The 6,307-nt window shown below is 43.1% G+C and overlaps 1 pseudogene; it reads left to right on the top strand.

Annotated features, from left to right (window-relative positions):
- The first annotated feature begins 2,820 nt into the window (after nt 1-2,820).
- Nucleotides 2,821-4,052, top strand: LOC136544297 (uncharacterized; annotated as a pseudogene).
- The last annotated feature ends 2,255 nt before the right edge of the window (nt 4,053-6,307 follow it).

The raw sequence follows: 6,307 nt of genomic DNA on the forward strand, positions 1-6,307 counted from the left end.
TTCCAACCCCTTGTCATCCCTTCGTGCTTGGAAACCGGGCATGGAAAGATGCTAAATTTTGATACATAGGGTTTATTGATGTGAATTTTGGTATATATAGACTTATAAAAAAATTGACTTTAGTGATATACATATATGAATTTTGATATATTGACGTGTTATGCATTTTGATATATTGACTTTAGTGATATGAATTTTGATATATAAGGTTTATTGATGCGAATTTTGATATATATAGACTTATAAAAAAATTGACTTTAGTGACATACATATATGAATTTTGATATATTTACTTTAGTGTTTATGCATTTTGGTATATGATAAATATTGACTACAGTTATTTGAATTTTGATATATAGGGTTTAGTGATGTGAATTTTGATATTTGTAGACTTATGAAAAAATTTGACTTTAGTGATATGCATTTTCGTGTATAAAAAATATTGTCTCCGGTGATATGATTTTTGATATATTGACTTTAGTGAGAAGAGATGGCTGGACGTCGTCTCCCTCTGCCGGAAGTCATAGGTTTCAGCGGCTATGTAAAGTGGATGGGATTCGATCTAGTGTTGCCGGATGTACCATTTAATCATCGAAGCATAGTAAGCAACTCTATATGTTTCCAATAAATTAATGTGTCAAATACGCTTGTATAAATAAAATTTCTAATATGTATATATATGTGATTCTTAAATGTACCATAGATAATTGACCCAATCATTTAGCTTAAAGAGACACTCTCAAATTTTGGGGTTCAGAAAGTGGTTGTTTAGACCTTTCATGTAGATAATGGTCCATTAATCCAATATCGAATTGGCTTTTCCATCACCGCTAGGAGGGGTAGAGGTGTTGTACAAATCTCAGAGATGAGAATAAAGGCATCCTAGCAGACTGTTGCACAAAAATATGCTGTCATTGCATGTGTAACTAAGCTTGCGAATATTGGGTACACCCTACCTACACTATCCTCCGTGCTGATACAAGCTATAAATGCGGACATACGTCATGATGTTCAGAGCTTTTGTGCAAGCATTTCTCGGAACAACTAAAATAATGTGGTAAAGTCGAAGTCGAACTCATAGCTTATATCTAGATTTGTTGTTATATGTTACAAAGATTGGTTCTCATAACCTTTTTTCTGCCAACACTTATAGGTTGAGGACTATGACTTAACCTACAAAGGGTGCAGTTTTAAAGCCATTCTAAACCAGACAATGTATCAATTGGGTTATGATTGGAAATACGCTCATGAATGGCCAACACTCACTACAGAAGGATTTCAGGCAAAGCTGCTTGTGACTAAGAGGGGAGACCCACCGACTTCTCGAGCACCATTAACCGTCGTTAGTAGACCCTGTGCTCGTAGTTGTGAAGCAAGGAAGAGTGCACTAGTTAATGCGTTGGTCTTCATCAATGATATTTTTGGATACCACATCGGTGACCTACACTTCACCGAATTGATAATACGAGAAAGTCAACTTCATTAGGTAGTAGTGGTGAGATACTATGTTTGCCTAAACTTTGGGGAGTACTTGGACATGTAGTGTGTAATGACATGGTTTAAATTTATTATGGTTTGTATGAAATTTGATTGTGGGATGGATGATCATTGTAATATACAACATCTTACTTAATTAGTTTCACTCTTAATATGTGCAGACAATATTCAATGCAAAGAAATCGTAAAAGAAAAGAAAAGAAAATAGAGAGAAATTTAGTCCCAGTTTGTATAACCAATCGGGACTGGAGGTGTAATATGTGGCAGCGCCTAGGGCCCGAGCTAGAGCTTCCTTTACTCTCGGTTGGTATTACCAACCGGGACTAGAAGTCTTAAATCAATCCCATTTGAGGGGACCGGGACTAAAGCTGGGCCTTTAGTCCCGGATTGGCAGTCCTGGTTGGAAAACCGGGACTAGAGGGTGTTTTCCAACCGGGACTGAAATCCACTCCTGCACTAGTGCCCCACTCCACGCTGGCATTGATCTCCACGCCGGCATCGAGCTGCGAGCCGACAAGCCTCCATTCGTCCAAGCAACATGGTGACATTTGTGCTAAAAACGCATGTTGCAAGCGTATATAGTATTTCAAGTCTTTCACGTGTTTTAGGGATATGCTGCAATTGTTTTATATCGATGTTGCAAAAGTAGATCGGGATGTTGCACATGTGGCAATGGCTGTACATGTATGTTTCAAGTGTATGTTCCAAATGTTTCATCTGTTTCAGACGTATGTTATCAGTGTTTCATTTGGATATTGCAAAAGTAGATCTGGATGTTGCATATATATGCAGGTGTTTCAGATGTTTTCATATGTATGTTGCAAGTGTTTCATCTGGATTGTTTGCATATGTTTGCAATGGCTACACACGTGTTTTGAAGTATTTTTCAGGTGTTTTTTCAAGTGTTTCATCTACCTTCGAATGTATGTTGTAAGTGTTGTATCTGAATGTTTTAAAAGTAGATCGGGTGTTGCATCTTCATCCTCGCTTTCTACTGCCTCGCCTCGGCGTCTCCACCTCCTCCTGACGTCGGCTGGGCATCCGCCGCCCCTCCCCCTCTTCCCGATGCTGGTAACGTTCAGGGCGACACGGACCCCACGTGGGCGTGTGAAACGACACGGGAAACAGACCGCAAACACCCTGTCTGTCCGGACATCCAGGCGCTAGCAAGCCTGATTTCCTATTCACATGCATGTCTCGTTAGGGCATTCCTATTCACACGCATGTCTCGTTAGAGTTCCTGCTTCAGCCGCCACCGCCTAGCCGAGAAACAGAAATCCCCCCACCTTTCACATCGATCCTCTCCTCTCCAACTTGCATGCCATGGAAGAGGAAGACGATCACTCTCCTCTCGACGAACCGGCGTCCAAGCATGAGCACGACATGTTGTTTCTCGCAAAGATCGTGATCCCCCCGCCAATGTACCCCGAGGATCTCGGTCCTCCTCTGGGGTCCATCCTCCTCGATCGCCGGCGGCTTCACCAAGGGCGGCAAGCGCATCGAGGTGACCTTCTGGGTGGCCCACCCGCCACGCGCCTCCTACTTCGCCGTCCACAGCCCTGGCCTGGAGATCGGCGACAAACCCACGATCGTCACCACGGAGAAGGACCTCGCCCTGCTCCGCGTCCCCATCTGCCGTCCAGACTGCAACTTCGACCCTAGCGACAGCGACTACTTCATCTATGAGGCCGGCACCAAGCCAACGCTCAGGCTCATCGCCATGCCTCCCTATCTCTCCTTCTCGGACTGCAACGTCGGCCTCCTGCGCTTCCGCCGCCGCCGTATGTTCTTCATCGCCATACTGTGTTGGACCTTCACCATTGGGCAGTACGATCTCCACCTGTACAGCTCCGAGACTAACTCATGGAGCAAAAGATTGATGTATATTGATTCACTGGAAGCAGCCAACAATTACACCTATGCCAGCAAAGTTATCGCCATCGGAGGGGAACGCGGTTCAGTGGCTTGGGTTGATCTGTGGAATGGCATCCTCATCTGTGACTTGCTCCTGGACAGCAGCCAAAGTCTTCGCTACATCCCACTGCCGTCGCCGCGTGTGCCCATAAACAAAGGTCCTCCTCTGCGTGTTCGGGACATCAATCTCCTCGGAGGCTACATCAGGTACTTCGAGATGTGCTTCTACATTGGACCGGACCTAGAGACCATAGGATGGGAGGGGGTCACATCGAGGAGGAAGGTTTCACTTTCTTGCACGGAGACAGAGTGGGAGGAGGGCTGCAGGATCAAAGTTTGCAATGACCCAACATCTTCTCGACTGCCCCCTAATCTGCAGAAAGGCAGTGTACTCACAGAACCAGTGCTGAAGGGACGGTACGCAGGCTTTCCTGCTATCAGCTTGCACGATGACGATGTTTACATCATAGACAAACACAAATTCCTGGACAAAAAGGCATCAGTGGTAGCTGTTGATATGAAAAAAACAGATTGTAAAAGGTGCAGCAGATTTTGTCTCCGGTGGAATCTTGGGTTGCACTAAAGTCTACATTCCAAGTGGAATTTCCAGATATCTAGGTCTTTGGTCCTCTGCCAGGTAATTATGTGTTTGGGTTGTAGGCTTGAGTTTTCATAGGATCCTAGCCTTGCTTAATGAGGTCAAGTGTTTGGCATTTTCTTAATAACAAACTAACTAGCAAGTTAGCCCGTGCAAATTGTGTGGATAACTAATTTGCTTATTGTATATTTGGATCTTTTATTCGAAATATCCTATTTGCAAATAGTTATGTTTATTTATTTGATTATAATTGTCTTCTCTTGATACGCCTTTACCTATTGTTATAGAAGATGTTCTTGCATCTTCTATTATCGATTTATAGCTTGTTTTCCCCCTATAGTATTGTTTGATTCATCACAATACTTTTCATGACATGGAACCATCCACTAGGAGCTTTAACACCACCGTGTAGTTCCACGTAATCATGACAACCTCTATAGCGAGTTGTCATTTTAGTTACCTTGTAGTAACTTACAATTCCTTAATTTGTGTGTTGCTTCCATGACAACAATAACTCGTACAATGATGTTGGACTTATTGCATAGTCCTAAATTTTAGCTTATGAGGTGATTGTTTCACGAAACAATGATCTATTTCTCATTTCGCTATCTCCATATCATAAAATTCTTACATGGATTTGCATGAGATTACCTATGAGACCGCTGACGTGTAGCAAACATTTGATGCTGAAGAATGACCTGTTTTAAAACTTTTCTAAGTTCATTACTATTGGATGATGCCATCAAGTATACCAAACACTCACAGAAGCCAACGACGCCGACAAGAATAAGATTCTAACCAACATCAGTTCAATGACCAAAATCAGTCGAGGCCAGGGTGACGAGAAATCCGTTTTGTTTGGTGTAGGTGGCCGGTGGGTGCCTTTGGAGATTTTTTTTTTGGAAATATTTTGGTGCCACAGGAGTTCTTTTTTTTTTGAAACTGGTGCCACAGGAGTTCTGTTCAGCCGAGTGCTCCCAATCAATTTTCTTTTTTATAAAAAAACGTGCTCACAAGCTGAGTTCAGCCTTTTAGGTCCACAGGGCCCCATCGAGTCCCACAGGGGAAAAAGAGTTTTGAGACGGCTCAGAAATTGAAATCCATTGCGCGCCTTAACTAATTCTCTTGTTTTGCCTATCAAATTGCAGCTCCTCGCACGTCAGTGGCACGTCGATCAGCCCAGTAGACACTTGTCTAATCAATCGCCCTGCACAAATGCCCAACTCCGTCGCCACTCGCCAGACTCCTCCAATTGTCATGGTCTCCCGATTATTCCTATCATTTTCACCTATGTGTATGGACTGGACGTATGTCTGTTCAGAGTCAACGAGAATTTCCTCGTGGCGTCGAAACCAACGAGACTACGTCGTCGCAACGCAGATCCTGAAAGAACCGAGACATCAGCACCAACAAGGACTTTGGTCCGCCCCCGTTTTCTACCTCAACGGTGCTCTATTTTATAAAAGGGCAAAAAGCTGAAACTCACCTGCTGAGATACTTCAGTCCACCTATATAATTCTAGGGCCGGTTGTTGATAGCGCCTCGAGGGCTACTTTCTCGGGGAAGGAAAAAGTCTTCTTTTGATCTGAACTAGTATAATCTCAACTTTGATTACATATAATCTTAACTTACTGTCTAATATCTCGATCAATGAGGAAGTCATCCCAAGGAAAGGTCTCCTCGGCAGTGTTCGTGGTGACCGTGCACTGATGACTGCCCAAATGGCAAACAAATCCATATGACAATAATGAAAGGGAAAAAAAAGATGATCTGTAATTTTTGTTGTTGACCTTTTCTGTTCACTCCTCTCTGGTACTTTTCTTCTTTCCACTACTACTAGAACATCCATGTAAATAGTTACCTTTGCTTACTACTGAATGAAAAGGCAGATCATCTGCCAAGTTATGCTATCCTTTTTTTTTCTCCCTTGCGTGTCACTCAGATAGGCCTAGTTTAGAGTGAGGGTTTAGCCTAGTGCTTACCCCAATGTATCTAGTTACCTACTTAGCTATTTACCATTCACCGTCTAGGCTAGTTACTATTCACTGTCTAGCAGTTTTCAGGTGCCTTAGCATCCAAGCTAGCATCTACTTTATGCAGTAGAATATGCTGTAGTAGTTGAGAACTTCTTGTATCCCAAGTTTGCTACTTCTATATAATGCAATCAAGCGGCTATGGCCAAGCCGCCCTCAGGCAGTCCAAATTCCACTTGTCTAGTTGTTACCTTTGCAACAATTGGTATCGGAGCCAAGTTTAGGTGAGAGCAGAGGCCATGTCCACCTCCAGCGAGTGCACTCT

The sequence above is a fragment of the Miscanthus floridulus genome, chromosome 3, assembly GCF_019320115.1.
Source record: "Miscanthus floridulus cultivar M001 chromosome 3, ASM1932011v1, whole genome shotgun sequence".
Classification (NCBI taxonomy): domain Eukaryota; kingdom Viridiplantae; phylum Streptophyta; class Magnoliopsida; order Poales; family Poaceae; genus Miscanthus; species Miscanthus floridulus.